This window comes from Silene latifolia, chromosome 9 (genome assembly GCF_048544455.1).
Source record: "Silene latifolia isolate original U9 population chromosome 9, ASM4854445v1, whole genome shotgun sequence".
Classification (NCBI taxonomy): domain Eukaryota; kingdom Viridiplantae; phylum Streptophyta; class Magnoliopsida; order Caryophyllales; family Caryophyllaceae; genus Silene; species Silene latifolia.
The window spans coordinates 167718992-167742244 of NC_133534.1; the positions used below are offsets into that span (position 1 = coordinate 167718992).

At 34.9% G+C, this 23253-nt stretch overlaps 2 long non-coding RNA genes across 6 annotated transcripts; one reads left to right on the forward strand and one right to left on the reverse strand.

The window, feature by feature from the left end:
- Window positions 1-247: 247 nt before the first annotated feature.
- LOC141600189 (uncharacterized) lies at window positions 248-3915 on the reverse strand. 4 transcript variants are annotated; one of them, XR_012524244.1, is made up of 6 exons: window positions 3464-3915; window positions 3108-3181; window positions 2129-2215; window positions 756-799; window positions 579-659; window positions 338-500 (listed from the first exon to the last, which is right to left on the reverse strand). It is a non-coding gene; the product is annotated as an uncharacterized LOC141600189 (long non-coding RNA). The 4 variants fall into 4 exon arrangements; XR_012524241.1 differs by lacking the exon at window positions 756-799 and adding an exon at window positions 856-912; XR_012524243.1 differs by lacking the exon at window positions 756-799 and having other exon boundaries at window positions 248-500.
- A 2260-nt stretch (window positions 3916-6175) lies between these two features.
- Window positions 6176-21649, forward strand: LOC141600190 (uncharacterized). Of its 2 annotated transcripts, XR_012524246.1 has the most exons (4): window positions 6176-6576; window positions 7113-7326; window positions 8670-8742; window positions 21048-21649. It is a non-coding gene; the product is annotated as an uncharacterized LOC141600190 (long non-coding RNA). The 2 variants fall into 2 exon arrangements; XR_012524245.1 differs by lacking the exons at window positions 8670-8742; window positions 21048-21649 and adding an exon at window positions 7473-7836 and having other exon boundaries at window positions 6179-6576.
- Window positions 21650-23253: the final 1604 nt, after the last annotated feature.

A 23253-nucleotide genomic window follows, 5' to 3' on the forward strand; every position in this document is an offset into this window, starting at 1 on the left:
AAAATAAAATAGTTAGTGTTACTTTATCATAAAATTATTGTTACTACATAAAAAAAACTAATGTTACTTTATAAAATAACTAGGGTTATGAGATAGAAAAATAGTGTAACCGGATTGCTCATCATCCTTAGTTTTGCATGCTCGAGTATATGATGATGATTGCCGCTTTGCTCATCCTTATGCTATTGCATTGCTTGCGTCTCCGATTTTCAAATTAGTTAGGCTATATGGGACTCGAACCCATATCTTTGTGCAAAATTTTCACACCGCTCTTCCAATTGAGCTAATAGCCTTTAAAATGTTAATTATTGTTTGTGTAAAGATTGGATCAACCGAGGACAAAAACTTGACTCTTATCATATACTACATCTCCTTTTAAGGGGATTTGAGACGAAAATCTAATATCTAGAACATAGGATTGCACATCAAAGGCTAAAAATTAAAATCATATTGTAGTCAATATGGCAGGTCTCTTGCGGCAGACACCATCTTTACTTACCCTGCATATAATCACATTGGTTATCATTAGCAAGTTGCCATGTAACAACATGTCTCTAACTTCAGGCACTGTAGCTTACAAAGACGCTTCTCTTTATATGTGAAGTTAGCTCTTTGCTCTCCCGCTTGATTTGTTTATAGGCGTCAATTTTGTCCATTTCCTGCACAACATTGCAGTGTTGTTGAAAAAGGCTAGACATCGCTTTTAGGTTGCTTCCTCATCATTAAGTAGAGTTGCAGAGTGATCAGTGGTGTACCATGGTCCAAACACCAAGCTTTGGCCTGGTTACACCATTACTGACTGCGATAATAGAAAAAAAATTCAAACTGAAATTAAAAAAAAAAACACTGTAATACCAGTACGCATACTATTCTCGCTTTCCTCTTACTCAATTATCCCATCACATTGAATCACTGTCCAGTTGAAAATAATTAAAAGTAAGAAATATTGACTAGAAAAAAATAAGTTAATAGAATGCTAACCTCTTTGTTAGCCCCTCATCCCAATTAAACTGATTAAAACCATTATTGATTGTAACACACGAAAGTGTCATTGTCAAAATCAGGTAATTAGGTAGCTACTCCAGCAGGATAGTAACAACAAATAGCCCTAACTCAATTGACAACCATCAGTGATGTCAACAATATAGGATCACTAACATATACTCCGTACAATGACAAAACTTAATGACTTAAGGGTAAAATTTAAGTCATGAGCCAACTCAATCGAAAAAATTAACCTAGAATTGAATTTTATATCGAAATCATAGTAACTCAACAAGAGAACTCTAGTAAATGACAAAATTACTTAGTGTTGCTCCAAAGAATAACTAGTGTTACTTTTTAAAATAAGTAGTGTTACTTTTTAAAATACGTAGTGTTACTCTTGAGAATAACTAGTGTTACCTAACGAAACAATCAGTGTTACTTCTTATAATAACTAGTGTTACGATAAAGAATAACTAGTGTTACTTTTTAAAATAAGCAGTGTTATCCAATAAAACAACTAGTGTGACATCTTATAATAACTAGTGTTACAATAAAGAATAGCGAGTGTTACTTTTTAAAATAAGTGTTACCCAAAAAAACAACTAGTGTTACTTCTTATAAAAACTAGTGTTACATAAAGAATAACTAGTGTTACTTTTTAAAATAAACAGTGTTACCCAACCAAACAACTAGTGTTACTTCTTATAATAACTAGTGTTACGAGAAAGAATAACCAGTGTTACTTTTTAAAATAAGCAGTGTTACCCAACAAAACAACAAGTGATACTTCTTATAATAACTAGTGTTACGATAAAGAATAATTAGTGTTACTTCTTATAATAACTAGTGTTACTCTAAAGAAAACTTGTGCTGTGATAAAGAATAATTAGTGTTACTTCTTATAATAATTAGTGGTATTAAAGAGTTGTGTTGTGAGTGTTTGGTGTGTTCATAGGTGAGTGAACCACTGATCACTGTGTTTGCATTACGAATGATACAGAAAAGAGATGATTGACAAAAGGAGTATTAACAAAAAACACTAAGAACTAGCACTTCTGAACTTGACAAATAAAGATGAACATTACGTCTATGATACGGAAATAACAGCATTTGTATCTATAATTTCTTCATCACTGCATACCTGACAAAGGTTGCCGTCCAGGAGTTCACCAGCTGCTATTTGTCTTTCATACTCTACAAGAAGCCTATCCTCTGTCGCTAATTACCTCTGCCACATGATCATAGAAGATGATCTTTAGGTTCAACATGATTCTAGATATCATAGATATATAAGGCTGACAGTAGCGGATCTATTACAGGACCCCAGGATTCTCAGAAACAGCAGAAGTAAACTCCGGCATAACAACAAAGAATCAAATAGATTAAACCTTGAATAAACACAGATCACCAACGACGTGCTACTTGTTATTTGCACCCAAAAAAATAGACATGGTAAAACTAAAACAACATCTGCACTTCAAAGGTGGATGCCAAACAAATTAAATCTGAGGAAAAACAATGTCAATACATGGTGCAGAGTATGAAGTTGAAATCAAGCATCAACTTAAAACAAAGAAAAAACCACTACAATCGAGAATCAAAAATTACATCAATGATTAACATAGCTTCAAATCGTCAATTGACTATAAAGATACGAAATAACAAAAATTCTGGAAACAATTATTGATTGTAACACAACTAAACCAAAATGTAACACAGTTACATCATCATCATCATAACACAATTAAACTGTCATTATAACAAGAGTAAGCCATTATTGATTGTAAAAAACTGTCATTGTAGCACAGTTAAACCATTAATGTAACACAGTTAAACCATTATTGTCACAAGTTACACACTCACACTCACATTGTTATAATAACACACTTATACCATCATAGTAACATAGTCATGGTCATTCCATCATGTGAACACAATTCCACTTATCCAATAGCAAAATTAAAATGCCGAGAGAAATATAAACTGCAATAATGAAGTCGACAACACTTACAAATCATTGAATGCAAGGCAAGTGAACAAAATTATAATCGCAGATCACATAATTTTATAGATTTATTGAAATAAAACACGAATTGATCAAAAAACCTGCAATTTCACACCTTATTTCATTTGATTTTGTGATAAATCGATCATTTTCTACCGTTCTTCCTTGAAACGTTGTTTTCTTGATCTTCTGTTGGAATCAATCGAACAAGCAGAACGATGAATAAAGCACACTTGAATTGAAACTTTAAATTAGACTGAATCACAAGAAAATAGCTAAGAATTAAGCACAGTTGAATTAAAAATCAAATAACACAGTTAATATCATCAAATACTTTGGAATGGAATAAAATCGTTTTTTTAAAACAAATATGACCACAAAAATCGAAGATGATTGAGACAAATTAGGACAAACAAATTTGAAGTAAGACATAAAATTAAATATTCATAGATCGACGAGATTGAAGATTACCTGAGTAGAATTATAGGCATATATCGCAAATCAAAAAGATAATAAAACAGATCGCAAAAGAAATTGCTGAATTGTTAAACACGATGAAGTTAGGGTTTGGCGATTCCTCATTAATTGATCCAAAAAACTGTAAAGAAGCTCGAAAATCTACAAAGTAAAATCAAGATGACGAAGTTGGTTGAGCGATGACGAACAGATTGAAGCTGAACATTTAATTGAACGATGACGAAGTTGGTTAAGGGACAATGAACTTGTTGTTCACGGGATAAAATTGAAAAAGAAAAGAAGAAAGAGAAAGTCAGGCTAAAGAATGACAGGGAGCAGCAGGACTAATTAGCCTTTACATACAAAATGACAATCTTATCCTTAATGAGACGCGTGAAATCTTGATCATTAGATCTATTTGATCTGACGGCTTAGATTTGGACGCAGGACTCATTTAACAAGGATGGACTCCCTTGATCCTATAATATATATATACTAGATTTCACGCCCGGCCGTTGGCCGGGTAATATCGGAGTAATGTCTTATATCGAGATAAAAAGAAGAATCAGATTTATCAAGACTTTTATGAAGCTCATGCATCACTCCCTTCATTTCATTTTTATTGTCCATTTCTTCTATAATTTATCCCAAAACTATTGACGCCATTTAGTACATATTATGATGGAGCAAGGAATATTTTATTTATATTTCTCCATCCCATTTTTATTGTCTTCTTTCTCCAAAATTTATCGTACTACCACTAATACTCCTAAATTTTTAACTACTATTCACCCCCATTAAAATTGTATGGGATAAAACAATAATTTTATCCTATTTATAAATCTTTCCCAAAAAAAAAAAAAAGTAGGATCATAAAAGTGGGGTGGAGGGAATACCCCATTAGTTATGGAATATTGCAAAATATAAAGCGGGAGATTGCTCCCCAATGTTGCCTTGGCCATGCTGAACCAAAATTCTTTGAAGTATGTACTTTGTAGTTGATAGCTAATTCCCAATTTATGACATTTTATTGTCACGAACCGAACTATACTTGAGCCACGCAAATATTTCATTCTAGATCACTCATCAACGATATACAACACAAGACTATGTAAGACTCACCCATATGCTTAAAAATTAAAGGAATGCGTATTTTTAATAATTCATTTTTAAATTAAAACAAATGATAAATGTTGATCCTTTTTTATTTACAATAATGACCTTTTGGTTCTTTGTGTCCTTTTTAAATTTACAAATTTTAGAATAAGGCGATCTAACAACTAACACCGTAAGATGGTCCTTTTCTAGAAAAAGTTAATTCGTTTATGCTATTATTGACCCATTTTCTCATTTGATATAATCTCTCTTTGAAATATTTTACTTTCAGTTGTTTTTTTGTCTTTCATTTAGTAACTTATTAAGTAGTTTAGTTGCTCACATAATATTATTCACAAAATTATAAGTGTCTTAAATAGTTAAATATAAATAGATTGCTGGATTTTTTTTATTTTTTTAAAATCCTTTGATTTTCCACCTCAGGTAGACATTGGTTGTTGAAACTATTACATCCAAAAAAAAACAAAAGCAGAAGATCAAAAATTAGAGTTTGCAATGAATTCTCGAGTTTTGTTGCTCATCCGTTCTCGCTTGTTGGTGATGTGTCCACATCTATCTATGGTACGGAGTATGAATGAACTACACATATTTGAAAAAGAACTCCATCATGTATGGACGCAGCATGGTCAAGGAAGAGTATAATTGATAGTTGAACACCATATCGAGTAAATAGACGTAAAATAATACAGTACCCCATATGTTAATCTAACAATAATCCAAACCCCTGAAATTGTGTCAAAAATAAAGGTTATGTAAAAAAATATTCCATATGTGGTATTCAAAAACATGAAAACTATAACACAATATTGTGATAATAGAATTGTGATAACAGATAACACTGTAACACAAATTTAATTGTAATAAAACGTACTGCATAGTATGTCATTCGATAACAGATAACACTGTAACACCAATCGTTGGTTGGCGCAGTGGTAGCATGGGGCTGCGCTTGGTAGGGAGGTTTGCAGATCGATCCCCCACAACTGCGATTGGGAGGGGTTTAAATACCGTAATCCTTGGACACGCCCCGAAATCCGGATTAGTCGGCCCAATGGGGTCCGGATTACCGGATGGTTTAGACCAAAAAAAGTATGTCATTCGATAAATCTTTTGGCGTTTACGGTTGTTTTTCCTCTTAGCATATAACCCGTCTTTGTATTGCATAGCAAAGAAACATTTTTATTAAAAGACACGATAAAAAATACTCCGTATATAAACATCAAATTTATATATACTACACAGTACACATTATGAATACATATAATTAATTATATCTCAAAATAACAAGACATGGGAAGGGGAAAATATAAGTATTATGGGAGGGAAAATATACGTTGAAATTTCATATTGGCTATAGGATACTTTTATAGGATGAACGTAACATCCTATTGTTACTAAACTTTTATCAGCATTCAAAACCTTGTAACTCTCTATCTTTTTTTTATCCAGATGATTAATATATTTAAACTTATAGCTGCTTAATGTATATTTTTTAATTACACATATTTTATTGAACAAAAGTTATAGCCAATAAAATCGCTTCAAAAGTTCCTCTTTTAAGTATATATATTGATATATATATAGGGTCGGGGTCAGGTGCGAACTAAAGTTCAGTGCGAACCGTACGAACTTGTTCTTTAAGAGTCAGATCACCTAAGCCCAATCAGTAAAAAAAGGCCCATTTGCTTCCCAAACCCGTACATCACTTTATCTCTAACTCTCTCTCTTTCATCCTTAGTCCCTGACTCCCTTCTCCAACCACCTAACACCGGCAACCATCAACACCAGACGCCAACAACGACGTCCTATGTTGCCGGAGTTAAGGCGTTACGCCGGCGCACCTCTGGTTCCGGCCATCAACGACGACGTCCTATGTCGCCGGAGTTAAGGCGTTATCCTCTCGAATCTTCTACCCCTGCCACCTTCAGCCGTCACGGTGACCACCAACATCATCGTCGACCATTTTATTCACCAGCGCCCTCGACCGACAAACATTAGCGGCAACCATCGTCGTTAGTTCTCATCCTTCTCTTTTCTTGGCTTTCTCTCTATGCCGATTTAATTACTGTACAGTGACAGTCATGAAAGTAGGTAGCTTCTTCATTCATGGTAGATGACTGATTACAACGGTCGGTTAATTGCGTATTTTATCTACATAATTATTGTTGTTGCACACCAAATTTGGAGATTAAAGAATTCTTGTTTTCTTATCTCAACTAACCTTTGTCTGCTTGATAGTGCTTCCCCTCTTTGTCTAAAAAGGAACACGTAGTATTTTTAATCGAAGACCTATTCTTTACAAGTCCTTTTCAAAAGAATAATTTGGCACTTGACATAAGACTATTATATTGTAGTGTGTATGTATGACCATGGCTCATAAAATACCGGAATAACTTGTTTGTTAGTGCAATAATAAGTGCTAGTGCTACCATACTACTGTATTCCATTGTTCCAATTCAATGTTTTTTTTAGCATTGACTTCATCCTTTGTTGCTTCAACCTGCTTCAAGTCTTATATACTTCAGCTTTGCTGTTGATCATATCGCAGATTATTTCGTGTAATACTTCAAATCTGTGAAATCCTAGATTAAGCATCATTACTGTGATGAAAATGAGCTCGAAAGACCGATATTATTCAATGGAGACGGGTTTGAAGGAACGGAGAAAATGGACAGGGTTTGTAATTCTGTTGGCTATAGCATTCTCCTCAAACTTGGTTTTTTCAGAAGCTGCAACTTTAACTACCGAAAGCGCCCAGCCAGGTAACTGACGTTACAATGCATGAACAGTCTCTCTGAGTTTCCAAATCAGTCGTGTTCGTCACTTATCACGCCATATGCAAATACTTTTGAAGAACTAGAATAATCTTTTTGTTGTCGGGATAATTTACTGTCGATTTTTCCTGGAGGAAGAAGATTGCTGCAAATGCAGGATACAGGAAATGATATAGTAAGAATAGATCCCTTGGATCATTTCAGAAAATACAGAGGCCCCTATGATATCACAAACAAGCACTATTGGAGTGTAGTACAGGATGTAAATAGGATTGGCAGGAATACCTCTTTTGTTGAAATGGCCATTGATGCTCAAAAGTAATTTACCCTCAGGCTTCCCATTTCATTTGACGAGTTCCATAAGAATTTCTCCGAAAGGAGCTTGTACATCTACTTTCTGCCATTCCCATGGTTTGTTTTTCCGAAATTATGGATGAATTACCGTCTCTGAGACACCTCCTTTTCATATATGAGTATTTGACTCATCATGATTTACGTCTCTTCTTTAACATCAACGAAGGAAGAAAGGGTTGCAATATTCCATTTTCATCCTGATGAATCAGCAACCCAAATTGGTTTTCCCACCTCTTTTGCATTCACTTCCGCGGGCTTCTAAAGCAACAAGACTGCAAAAGAAGGCAAAACAAAAGATCCTCAAAACTCCGTGGCATTGATTATTTCAATTGTGCCTTCCATAACTTCGTTGCTTTTAAAAAATTATCCGGATAATTTGTCCAAAATGACTTGTGTTTGAGGTAAAGATGGTTAATTAAATGAGAAGTAAGCATTCAAGCAGTACAAGCGCAGGGCCAAAAGAAATGTATCTACAAAGTTGGTGACACTTGAAAGCATGTAGGGTATTATGTGTATCTAACAAGTTCAAGACGTGTATCTATACAGTATTAAAATGTATCCGGAAATAAAAAATATATCTAATAATTTAAATGAGTGTATCTACTAAGTTAAATGTGTGTATCTAGTAACTTAAAGAAGTGTTTTTAACAAGGTAAAAGTGTGTATCTAGTAACTTAAAAAAATGTACCTAACTAGTTAAAGGTATGGATCTAGTAATGTAAAGAAGTGTATCTAGCTAAGAAATGTATCTAATAATTTAATGGAGTGTATCTAGCAACTTAAAGGTATGTATCTAATAATATAAAGAAGTGTATCTTGCTAGGTAAATGTATGTATCTATTACTTTAAAGGAGTGTATCTAGTAACTTAAAGATATGTATCTATCAATTTAAAAGAGTGTATCTAGCTAGGTAAATGTATGTATCTAGTTTTTAAATGATTCACGCTTCTTCATCACTGCTTTTTCGTTTTTGCAGGTCTCTGTTTTCATGTCGACTATTCCTTCTACTCCATTGATTCGTGTATCGATTGAAGATGACATTCATCCAGGTTTTACTATAATTCCTTTGTTTTTTGAATTAAAATCGTTTTATTGTGTCTGCATGTGTATTTTAACCGGCTTTACCTGTATATTTTAGTATTTTACATTTATTTCAGCTTATCCTGTTCTGAATTACGTCTTTTCCTGTCTATTGTTTCTTTTTAAATTTAATTTTTTATCTATTCACATGTTTACTAACTGTAACATATAATTTAATTCACTATAACAAATTTATTATGAATTACGCGTTGTTTTTTGTTTATTTGTTTGCATTTTAAATTTAAGTTAAATATTTTGACATGTGAAATTACTATAACAGATCGGCTAAATCGCTGTAACAGATTCCATGTCACTATAATATGTATGCTATATTACTGTAACATGTGATAAAAGACTATATACTAATGTAATATCTCATGTTAACATAATTTTGCTCTTAGTATAACATCATCATAATGTTACTGTTACATCATAATCAAACAATGTGATTTAGTAAATGGCAATAAACACAAGATTTGAGCAATAAAAGTGCAAATTTTCGGACCAAATAGAGCAAAAAACAGGACTTACTTAGATGAATATGAGCAATGAAATACACAAATAAGTAAAAAGGAGTGATTTAATCCACTAGCAAGCAATTTAGCACAAAGTAGAATGAAGATTTGATGATGATATGAAGATTTAGAGATGAAGATATGAGTTAGAATGAGAGAATGAATGAATAAGTGGACGGAAATAAAAAGAAAGCAAGTAATATGTTGAGAATAGAAACAAGGAAAACAACCGGTTTATTTCACGGAACCCGGTCCAGGTTGCATCCTCGATCGAGCCTGACCATACTCGATCGAGGCACCAAATTCCAAATTACCCAACACTCGACATTTGACAATTTAATTAATTTTCTGGGTTCCTCGATCGAGCTAACAAAATCCTCGATCGAGCCTCCTAATACTCGATCGAGGCACCAACTTCAATCCGTTTTTTCACAATTACGTTAACTTGCATGCTTGAAATCTGTCTTAGCTAAAAAAATTACGTGAAATACGTTAAATTCTCTCCCGCACATCACTCAAAATAATGAAATAACATAATTGAAATACTATTAATGAAATTTAAATTCCTAAATTACAAATTATTACACTGCAAACTCCGAGCTGCCTCTCGGTAGCGTTGGTTTAAGCAGTCCCGCACGACCGTAATACCTCATCAGTAAGAGGAATCAATGGCGAAGAGGTCAACAGTCTCTATCACCCCAATATGGGCACCATCATAGTAGATTTTCAATCGTTGCCCATTCACTTTAAATGTCTCATCTTTGTCAGATTGCAGTGTAACTGACCCAAATTTGTTCACCTTAGCAACTGTGAATCCAGACCATCTACTCCATAGCTTACCTAGGAACAAAAGCAAACGAGAATTAAATAGTAATACCTTTTCACCAATATGGAATTCTCTTTGCAAGATATGCTTGTCATGCCACTTCTTTGTTCGTTCCTTCTACACTTGAGCACTATCATATACATTTAGTCGCAACTCATCAAGCTCATTCAACTGCATCAATCTTTTCTCACCCGCCAGTGAGGGATCCATATTTAGCTCTTTTATGGCCCACTTAGCCTTGTACTCAAGCTCCAATCGGTGTCTTGTATGCAGTACGGTAAGCCCATAAAGTATCATCAAGCTTCCGACTCAAATCTTTTCTATTCTTGCTCACTACTTTTCCAAGATTTATTTCAATTCTCTGTTGGAAACCTCCACTTGTCCACTAGTTTGAGGATGATATGCCAATCCTCTACGGTGTGTAATGCCATATTTCTCCAACAAGGAGTTGAGATGATGTTCGTTAAAATGCTTGCCTCCATCACTAATCACCGCGCGAGGCACTCCAAACCGTGGAAAGATGATTTTCTGAAAAAACTTAACAACAGATTTAGCATCACAAGTGGGGGTGGCAATTGCCTCCACCCATTTAGAAACATAATATACAACTACTAAAATATATTGATTCCCATGAGAAGTAGGGAATGGCCCTTGATAGTCAATACCCCAAACACCAAAAATCTCCACCTCTGAGATTCCAGTTTAAGGCATCTCGTGCCTTTGCGAAATATTACCTATTCTTTGACATGCATCATAAGAACGGACAAAAGTAGTAGCATCTTTCAAGATAGCTGGCCAAAAGAAACCCGATTGCATTACCTTAGCAAAAGTCCTATATGGACCATGATGACCACCATAAGAAGAAGAGTGACAGTGAGAGAGAATGGCATGTACCTCACCCTCTGGAATACACCGTCTATAAATACCGTCTGCGCACTCCCGGAACAAGTATGGATCGTCCCAGAAGTATCACTTCACATCATGCATGAATCTCTTCTTCTGTTGATAAGACAAGTCAGGAGGAAGAATACCTCCAACCAAGTAATTAGCATAATCTGCAAACTATGGAGTGCTCGCAGCAATAGCTAGAAGATGGTCATCTCGAAAAGAATCACGAATAGGCAAAGTCTATCTTCCTGCAAATCTCAAACGAGACAAATGATCTGCAACAATATTCTCAGCACCCGACTTATCACGAATTTCTAAATCAAACTCTTGCAATAATAAAATACATCTAATAAGTCGAGGTTTAGCTTCTTGTTTAGTTAAAAGATACTTTAATGCTGCATGGTCATTATGAACAATAACTTTAGAATCAACAAGATAAGCTCTAAATTTGTCTAGAGCATAGACAACTGCAAGAAGCTCCTTCTCCATAGTATCATAGTTGATCTGCGCATCATCAAGAGTAGTCTTACTTGCATAGTAAATAGCATGCAACACCTTCTCTTTTCTTTGCCCCAAGACAGCTCCAACTACATAGTCACTAGCATCACACATAATCTCAAAAGGTAGACTTCAATCAGGAGATCGGATTATAGGAGCTGAGATAAGAGCTTGTTTAATCATTTCAAAAGACTTAACACACTCATCGGTAAACACAAAAGGGGTATCTTTATGAAGCAGCTGGGTTAGAGGTTGAGCAGTTTTTGAAAAATCCTTAATAAAACGGCGATAGAACCCTGCATGGCCAAGAAAACTACGCACGCTCTTAACATTAACCGGGTACGGGAGTTGCTCAATTACCTCAACCTTAGCTTTATCCACTTGGATACCTTTACCTGGCACCAAATGACCAATTACCACCCCTTTAGTAACCATGAAGTGGCACTTCTCCCAGTTGAGCACAAGAATTCTCTCCTCACAGCGTTGTTGGGTTTATTTACCCCTATTAGACTCATCTAATCATTTTATAAATTATTTTTAATTTATAATCATATGGATCTAGTTGCATGCAAGATGATTTTAATCAAAAATAAGGAGAAAACGATTTTCTTACATTGATAATGGACAAAATATGGGCACTAGGTTAGAACACCTTCCTAACCTAGATCTTGAGCTTAAACATATTAGGATGATCCTCCAAAATCTTTAAGTACTCATAGTGGAATACCTCCTCTTAGTTGCACCAAGACTATCCATTAATGCTAATATACTAATTAACTATATTAATATATTAGATATCCTTAATAATTCTAATAATATTTGTATTACTACACTAGTAATAATGTTATGTGATATTAGAATTTGTTGAACAATTAATCAAAGTTTCTAAAACAATTTTAGAGAGATGAGATAATAAGTGAGAATGTGAAATAATTGATTAAAAAAAATTGAGAACATTTTTCTCTATTTAGAAGAGGGGAGCCGGTTATGGGAGTCAAGAAGGCCAATGCATGGCCTTCACCCTTTTGCTTTTTCTCTTCTCTAAATCATAGGTGTGTAAGGCTAGCAAAAGGTAATCATAGTGTTTCATTTTAACAATTAAAATAAAACACCCACTAACCCCAAAAACCCTCTAATTTTCGGTCCACCCATAAAATGGACATCCATTTTATGTTTGCCAATTTTTCATTTGTAATAAGGTAGGTCATGTGTCACACGCCATGCCCATAGATATTTCAATGCATATTTAACCCCTTAAATATCATTTTATAATAACAAACAAATTACTTGTGAGAATTTAACTAGTAATACATGATTACAAGTATTAAAATGGGTCATATAAATATAATTCATAATATTTTGCAATTATAATTAATCAATCATTCTTAATTTAATTGTTTCACAAACAATAATGAATTTTAGTAATAAAATCTTTTAATTACTAAAATAAATCTTATTTAATCAAATTACAATAAGATACTTATTCTTACTCACAAACCAAATTGTTCAATTTTTAAGGAGTTAATTAACTTGTATCAATATACAATAAATTAACTTATCTATTAAGGGAATTGTCATATAGGTGTGACCTTAAGGGATCAACTGATCACCACCGTCAAACGACAACAATGTCAAACTCTAATTAGCCAATCATTACCGATTAATGTTGATCAGTTGACTATATAATTGAATCATCCCTTGCGTATTCTTATCATGAGATTTAAATATGTGATCGCACTATTGTTGAGGACACTTACTCTAACAATCTCCCACTTGTCCGAGACAAGTGTGCGTCACCAATTCTCTTGTCTTATTACTATCTCCCACTTAATGCAAGGTGTCTTGCAGGTCGTACTTGCATTTGATCATATCTAGAGTGGTTTTCTCGATCTGGAGAGTAACTATATGACCGGAATTATCTACCGTAGATACCTTCCGAGCGTGGCCATGCATTTTCAGTTCACTACTCCTCGAGTGGCCTTGAGGTTTCAAATAACCCTGACAAGGGGTGGACAATTCCTATCGCACTATTCCCTTCGTACACCCACAGTTCATCATGACCCAAAAGATGCACACTCAGCCCTTTTGACAGAATGGCTTGAGGCAAAAATCAAAGTCAATCAGAAACTGTGCCGACTTGGGCGAACAGTCTCTTGTCAAAGAATCGACTCAAAAGAATATAATAGTAGCTCTCGCCACGACCAGGCTATATAAAATTGCCAAAACACTATTAGCGGTCACTGCCCGACAGAGTGTTCCATACAGTCTGTCTATGTGATCGATTAGTCATCCCTTATGACCCTATGGCACTTGAACTTGCCATCAATCGACTCATACTCTAGTCACTAGGAGACGTCACCTCATATAAGTGACTAGGGGCGAATACTATGTTAATCCAGTTCACATAAATAGGGTTCAAAATTGTCTCGACAACCTATTTGGAAAACAAAGTATTATAAGAAAAAAGTTTTTGAATAAAACTCAAACGATGAATGCATTATCACATATGAAAAATCGATACAATATCAATTACTACATAATCTATAATTCATTTTTAATCTTGTATATAGTGGATTATCTCAATTCAATTGAAATGGTATGACTTATCATGCTAAGCCTATGAGAAGGCTTTGGTTAGTAAGTCTTAGCAACACTTTGCCCTTTACTAACCTTACTATATACTTTTTCCCTTTGTTATGTATAATCTTTATTATAAAATTTTTGAGTATATGTCTTGATCCAATCTAGACATAGGCTCTCTGGCCTTGAATAACCCCCAATGTCCTCACGGTGTGTAGGGATAGGACCTTCGGTTATGGGAACGAACTACCCTAGTTCCTCCAATTCATAAAACCGAAACCTAACATTATCCTCTCATGCTTGCATATCTCATTATTGCAAGTGTACACAATTTTCGTTGTGTATATCTCATTGTTCAACTGCCTAAGACGTTTCTAGCAGATATCCTCCTGAAATAATATAGCCAAGATGGTTCGCAAACCATCCTTATGTGTTTAGAATATGGTTTTTGTGTAACCCCTTGCACATAAATCCATCTCATTTCTAAATGCTTAGCTTCATATCTTTAGTACTTCCTGAGTACTAACTAATGAACTATATGGCTATTTAGAGACTTCTGTCAAGGATTCGATTTATAACTTCTCGTCATACTCCAAGTATAGGAAGTTTAAGAATGGTGATACATCTTAGCGTAATGAATTAATCCTGCAACGGAAGCATGTGGATTCAATTTATTCATGTTCAATACTTTTGAACTTTTCAAGATCCTTATTAATATAAGAATATTCATTTAACGCTAATATCCTCTTAAAACTATCTTTATAGGTCTGGATATCTTAGAGATGTATTATTCTTCTCCTAAGTCTTCCATCATTCACAATGATCAATATGTCGTTTACATATAAGACTATTAACACCGCCTTACTCCCACTAAACTCCATGTATAAACATAACTACTCGACAATTCGAGAAAAGTTTATCACATGATCAAAACATACAATTCAACTACTTAACTTCTACTTAAGACTTCTTCTTAAGTTTTCATCCTACCTTAGGATAGTTGCGATTTTCAAAATTCATGCAAAATGATTTTAAAATCCAACTATTACAAAATCCGAATTCAATGAAGCGTTTTTGTAGCGTGCAAAATTCTTTGCTATAAATCAACCAAGCTAAATAAACATTTTCATGTTTATACTCATTTCGGACTCTTGTGCAGTTGAGACCGGATAAAGCATCTTAATAAGTTGCATGACTGTCACCTTCAAAAGGTAACATGACTCCTATCAACTTTGGTTTCGAAGAAATAATTACTGATTTTGACCAAGAAGGAACATCTTCCTACGTCTTATTCTCAGTTTGCGGCTCTTGAACATTTTCTCCCACTCTGTCTTTAAGAAATAATCCTCTATTCTTTAATAGACAGTATCACGAGCCACAAATCCTTTGTTCTCGTGATCATGTAGGAAGAGAGAGTACATTTTTACTATCGAAACAAGCTACAATTTAGGTACCATGCCTAACCATATCTCATATGAAAAGTAGATGATTGCTTTAACCATGTTTTATGGAAAATTTAAATGTCAAACAAATTTTATAACAGAAACTACCTCCAACTATATTATAAAGATTCAATCATATCGTAATGAAAGTGTACTTGTGATACCATATCACTTTCTATTTGGTGTAAAATAAAGTCATTGCTTCATGATTCTCATCCTAAACAAAGTACTAATACTTTGGTTTTTATACTTCATAAGAAGAATTCATCGAACTTATTCAAAGAATTTCTCTTCTTACCTCATTAAGTGGATACCAAGTATCTACCTAGTTCTTCGGTAAAAGAGAAGAAGTAATAATGACCTTCTCAGATTGAAAATATATTCAACCATACACATTGAAGTGTAATTAGGTGAATAACTTATTCTATTCGCTATACTTTTCAAGAAAAGTCACGAAAAATCTTGCTTTGAATACAAGATTCGCACATTTCATGAGATTCACAATCAAACGGTATGGGATACTAGTCAGAACTAGTTTTAATGCGATTTTCAATCGAGAAATGAGAAATAATTTGGGATCACCAACTCGAGTCTTGTATATATATGACATTTTATTTCTAGTTTGAATATAATTACCTTGATTTGCATGGTCTTACCATAAACTTAATCGTGGTATGTTAGGGTACAACGCTTGTTTCAATTGCATAATTGAGAAACCCTTTGCGTTTTATAAAAACTTGAATTATATTCTTATTTAGACGTATTATACATCATAACGATTATTGAGGTACATCTCTAAATTGGAAACTAGATCAAGCACATTATAATATTTATATGTCTTTGGATGAAGTGGCAACTATCTTAGTTCCATTCATATCAATTTCATTCATGCTAGTCGTCGTACAATTATTCAATGTTAGGATTCTAAGGATTTACAAAACCCTCTGATTGTGTTATGAACGCATGCTTCTCTAAATACCCATTTAGAAAGGTGGTTTTGACATCCTTTTGCCATATTTCATAATCATGAAATGTGGCAATTTCTAACATGATTCATAAATTTGTATCAAATACTCATGATGTGGTAATTGGCAAGAATGCAATGTCAATGTCATAGATATTCAGGAAGGAATATGTTGGAGTCACACGACCAACTTCCTAGATCTTTACTTATTTGGGGTTTGTCTCTATTTCAGTGTCTAACACCTTCTCTTTCGAGCCTAGTTCTATCCTTAACAATTAAAATAGGTACTTACTTCTTATTGCTCCCACTGACTTCAAGAATTTCTACTTGATGAAGACTTTATCTTCATATAAATTCGTAGTTAATCCTTCACAAGGGTTAACTCTATTATGGTATTTGTTAATCAGAATTTCCAATAAATCAATTTACCAATTTAACATTGTCATGTTCTTAATAACTTAAGTACTTGATGTCAAGTGTTAGTTTGAGCAATAAGACTTTTGAACCGTGGACGCATAGATGACATTATCAAAACATATTTTGACTTCTATTCACACTTCTTCATAAGAAATCATACATAGGCATGTTAGGAATTTAAGATACTAATCTTATATGATATAGGACAACTCCTATGGAGTTCTATGGAATAGAACGATTCCTATGGAGCTAGTCCTTTACCTATGATACGGTTCATTTGAGAATTTAGAAAGAGATTCTTTGTCGTTAGCAATAGTGGCTTAGCGGAGACTCGTGTTACAACCGAACTGATATCGTATATAAATAGGAGAAAAGATAAAGAACAACATAAAACAACGAAATAGTGGGAAAAGAACATTCATCGTTAATATATTAAAACATTTTAGCGTGTTTTAGCATTTATATAATGACCTCCACCCAATTATATAAATGATTCCGAGATCCATCTTTACACAAACATGGGCACGGGAAACCGATATATCCCATACTTGCATAAATTTGGTGAATTAACTCTTTAATTGATTCTACCTTAGAACTCTCGGTCGATGAATTTCATAAATTTCATCTCTAGCCCCAGAACATAAGTCTAGTCTTAATATCCCGTTGAGTCCAACCAAATTTTGCGTGTAATAACGTTTTATTAACCCACTTACCCAATGAAAAATGAAAGTACCCTGGGAAACCGAATCTACCCCAAATGTCAAAGGGATTCATGGGTCCTACTATTTGGAAAGGCTGATCTCAATTTTAAATATGTGAGAGGTCTTGTCGATTTATTATCTATCGCTTTTATGTGAACTATATTAGTGAACTAACGATAATTATAATCGACACGGTCGAAAAGAGGATATATATATATAAAAATACATGTGATGTTAATAGCGATTTGGCAATGCATGTAACATATAAAGAATAATGCAAAGCAACAAATAAATTTCCTAGTATGGCCTTTCCTAAAATAGAAAATCTAATAATCTATTACAAATTCGGAAACCAACTCCTTTGGTCCCTTGAATCTTCATTTGGCACGCCTTCCAAGAAAACTCCGTCTTGTCGAAACACCTTCCGAATAGCACCATCTAGAAGTAACTCCGGAATAACAAATATAATAAAATACATAACTATTTCTATTATACATTTGTAATATGAAAAACTAGTAAAAATAAAAGTGATACGAGATCACATTAAATTACAACCGAATCAATATCCTCTTACATTATGGGAAATATCGATTAAAACTAAGACTAACTAAGATAAAATTACATAATTCAAAATTATATAAATAAAATATGACATTCATCAATAAAATATGCAGCATAAATATACGTGTCTAACATGCCAAATTAATGTGCCAAATCTCCCTACTTAAACCATATATCGTATATAATCGGGTTTTATGGAAATGCGTGATAATAACCTATTAAAATCACAAATGATGTAGAGCGAGTCGTTGTTCACTCCATCAATCAAACTCATTTATATTTCTCAACAAACAACTAGGTAGTGGTTAAGTCGAGGTCGATCCATGGGACGGTGTGCTTTGGGTTCTAAGTCTACCTATCTTAATTTATGATAGTGTCACAATTGATTTGGGTTGGAGTTGGTGAGTCTAAACTAATAGAAGCAATAAAGTAAAACAAGCAATAAAAGGAAGGATGCAAATAAATGACTAAAAGTGCTAGGATACCATGGGTTCATAGGGGATTCATGGGAGTTGATCATACAAACATGTTCTCAATTATGTAGCAAGCACTTATTGTTGTGATGGGATCGAGTTAGTGTATATATTACAATCCCTAAGAAGGTTTGGGGCCTGGAGCCGAATCGATTAGATTGTACAACACCTACAAGTCGACTTAAGCCTTCCTATTCAACTATATGCATGGTCTAATGAGGCTCGAGTTGGTTTATATACTTACAAGCCTCATTGAATAGAAGGGTGATGGATCAAAAAATGCAAGGATTCATAGACTCTCATTTCATTGAACATAACATGTGCATAAGTTGAAATCACAACAAGCAAGCAAATTAATTATGAAAACATATTAGATTAAGCAAGAATCATTCCCCATTTTTGTTTTCCCCTAATTCCCCATTAACCCTAGCTAAGGAAACTACTCACTCATGATCAAGTTTAGCATGCTAATAAGGTTGTCAATCATACTAACAAGGCAAAACATGATGAATAAATGATGTGATTAACAATAATAAAGCAAGGGTAAAAGAGATTATGCCTACTTGAGATGATCCAAATAATAAAGCAAAGAATAATAAAAGAAAACTTGATTGATTGATGAAGAGTTGTCAATTCTCCAATAATAACCCAATAATCTTCAATAACCCAATAATAATAAACTTGAACAATAACTAAGGAGAGATTAATGTGGAATGATTGAGATTCATCTATTCTAATCTACTCCTAATCTAATCTAAGGAAGCTTTTTCTCCTCTAAGGGGGACTCTTATCTTGATTATTACAAATGGAGTATATGTAGTAGTACATCATTAAGTTAAGCAAGGGTGGATTAGTAAATAACAATGCAAGGAAGATTCTGCCAAGGGATCCGCTCGTATTGCAAGGAAGACGCCCGGATCAAAGCTCCCGGATCCGCTCGTCTCGTGCTCGGGCCACTCGGATCTGGACAAGGCAATCCGCCCGTCTTGTGCTTAGGACGCACGGATCTTGGCACAGTTTTCCACCCTCTCGCTTTAGAAGCCTACGATCTACGTATACTCTTTATTCCTACTTCATTCGTCATTTTTCTTGCCTCCTCTTCACACTAGTCTATCTGAGATTGTCAACAAGCTTCCGAATATATGCAAGAGACGGGAATTCCACCTCATTATCTCCTTTCCTATAAAACATATAAAATGCACTAGGAAAGCAAAATAGGAAGGAATTGACGGATAAAATGGCCATGAAATGCTATATTAGTATGCAAAATAGGTTCAATTAGGGGGACTAAATATACGCAATTAAGAGTCACATCAAACATCCCCAAACCGAACCTTTACTCGTCCCGAGTAAAGAGGTGACTAGAACTAGACCTTTATTTAAACTATCCTAGTAATAATATAACCGTTGTGAGATAATTAGCGGGTCTCACTCCGCCCCTTCAACTCACAAAAAGACATCCATGAGGTAGGGTGCCTTCTTGCAAGGCAAGGTGGGGCTTGCCAAAATGGCGATACATCCAATCATTAAGCATACAAAGCAAGTAATGGATGTATCTACAAAAGAATAGCCACTTTTCTCATCTAGGTGGCGGAAATCATCTAAAGGGGAAGCAATTTAAGGGTACACACTCCATCATAGATATTGTTTCTCCAAGCTGCTAAGTCTAAAAGGATACCAACAAATCACCTCCAAGTTGTGTTAAACTAGGTTACCTTTGTCCACAATCGCTAAATGATTTTGTCAAGAGTAGTCTCCTTATGGTGTTAGAAACACTGTAGGATCGCGGAATTCCCCCTCTTGCCTAGATAAGAGGAAGGGTCGTCCCCTCTCCACCATGCAACAAATAAGATCAATGGCTAAAAGGGATCAAGATGTTTTGAGTTTCACATTGGTAGTTTGCTTTGTGATTTGTTTTCCCCCCAATTTCTTGTGGCATTTGACATTATTGAGAACAATTTCTTGCCATTTCTTTGATGTGTGGAATTTTGATACTTGGCAAATTTTTCAATCTTTGCATTTTTGAACATTTTTCAAAGTAACCCCATTTTATAGCAAAGGCACTTTTATTGAAGCTTAGGAGTCTATTTTTGCTCCTCTTTTTATTAATGCATCTTTGCAAACTTTTTGATTTTCATTTTGGTACTTGAACTCAATTTGGAGATTTTTGTGCCCATTTCCTTTTTGTTGACAAAATATGATGATAGAAGTGTAAGAACGGTTGCATGGCTTCAAAGGTCACCTTAGAATAAACGGTAGCCAAGGAGCTATCACACCACAAGGTATGATACGTGCATTTTATATAGCATTTTTAATCTTATTTTGCACGTATTTCTATGCACTTTTGTATGTTTTGTATTGCAATATGCCCTGAATTGGCTACTTTGGTTTGTTTTGTCTGTTTTGCAGGAATGAACTTGAAAGTGGTGAAACCATACTCTTTTCATTCTGTTTTGCATACATTTTGAGGAGACGAGAATGTTAGAGCGAGATATTACATTAGGATGCGTGAAGGAATGGTCAACGAAGCAGTCGGCAACGCGTTTGAAGCTGATTTGGAGGAAGAACACTCGATCGAGAAGACTTTTGGTCGATCGAGTGGTTTTGGGTGCTGAAGAGGTCGATCAAGTACTTTAATCTACTCGATCGAAATGCTGTTTTCTGGGTTTCCTCTATCGAGTAACTTTTCTACTCGATCGAGAGGATTTGTTGCTGAAGTCCTCGATCGAGTGGTTTTATACTGCTCGATCGAGAGGTTTTGATGTCACATGGGATTAATTAACCCGTGTTGGGCTTATTTTTGAGAACACCCTTTTGTTTTTCTATTTAAGCTTTCAATAATTAAGTTATAATTACGTTTGACTCATCTTAGAACGCCACTCTTACTCTTAATCTCTCCCTTAAACTTTTCTACTGTAACTTTGCTCTCGGATTTATTTGCTTGGATCCTGGTTGTTCTTTACGCCGGAATTCTTGTGATTGTAATCTCTCTTCTCTTTATTAATCTTAATCTCGTTATTATTACTTTAATCTCTTGTTTCTCTCATCATTAATTTCTGCCCAAATTTCATTTATGCAATTTTATTGTTATTTCATCATGCTTTCTATTAGTTCATTCATTATTGTTATTATTGACATCATTAACGATATGAGTAGCTAAATCCATTCATGTTGGGATTAGGGAATCCATGGTAGGATTGTGACGATGTAGCGAATATGCTAGATTATTTATTTGTGAGAATCTGTATCCATGGCAATATAATTATAATACCGACTTAGTTGAGTGCACGCTTCTAAGTTACTTTTAATCTGGTTAAATTTACTCATGGATCGGAAGATTGGACTAAATAGACCTGCTATGAACAGTAGACTACTCTGACGAGGACGGAAGTTAAGTTAGTGGAAATTTAGGATAGAAAGTGGACCGGAAGGACCTTTCCTGTATCCGTCTCACAGTAAATTATCTAGGATATTTGCAGTTGAGTCGCTAGACTACCATGGTGAACCGAAATCCTGACATGTTCTCTCTCACTTGATCATCTTTATTACATTTTCTGTCTTTTATTGCTCTTTCCCTACTGCTCTTTTCTTTTAGCCTTTATTAGTTTAGAAACCAAATTTAAACCCCCCATTTTGTGACCAAATAGACGGACCTTAACAGATATCTTGCCTCTCTTTGGAGATCGACCCGACTTCTCTAGCTATATTAGTGTAATACTACGGTTTTATGAGTCTCTGGGTACTCTATCGAGTGGGCCTTACTCTGTCGAGTAAGGGTGAGTTGCGTTTTAAAATAGTTTCTGACCTGTTGGGTACTCGATCGAGTAACCTTGATACTCGATCGAGTAAGGGGGCACTCGATCGAGTACCTCAGCTACTCGATCGAGTAGCTCGGTTAGCGGGTGATAATTCGACGGGTTTTGTTAATAACACGGATTAATATATAAATCTTTCCATCACTTTCATAATACACCTTTACAAACCTAATAACATTAAAAGAGAGATTCAAGTTACGTTCTTCGCATTCATCCGTGTTGTTGACAAATCTCGGAGCTTGAGAGGTCGGATTCCATCGTTCTTTATACCTTTGTGATCCTTGCGTCGAGGGTAAGATCTACATACCAATTTTATAGTATTTCGTTAAGTTTTGTTAAACCCTAATTTTGGGAATTGGGGGTTTTTATGATTTGTTAAGGTTAGATTGTGATTATGTGATAGGAGAAGGATTTGTAGAGGAGAGGTTTTGAGACAGCTGTTAGATCGTCTGATGATTGTGTTGCTTTCCAGGTAGGGTTTCCCTACTCAGTATTACTTACATGATGTGTGGTGTTTGTGCTGTAATTAGTGTAATTGGTTGATTCAGACGATTGTGATTGTGATTGTGTTTGTTTGTCTGTGGTTCTCGAGATGCGTTCTCGGCTGAGTGGAGTCACTTGCGGGAGTGGCTTCACGCCCTAGTTTCGACCTTCGTGGAACCCGCCACGGAAGGGGATGTGCACATTAATGGGGCAGGGTTATCGCTCAGTATGATGAGCGGGGCTTAGGTGGGAACAGTGCGGTCCCCCAGCGGCGGTGGTCCGGTCCAAAGGACGATCGGTGACGGAGATGGAGTGGA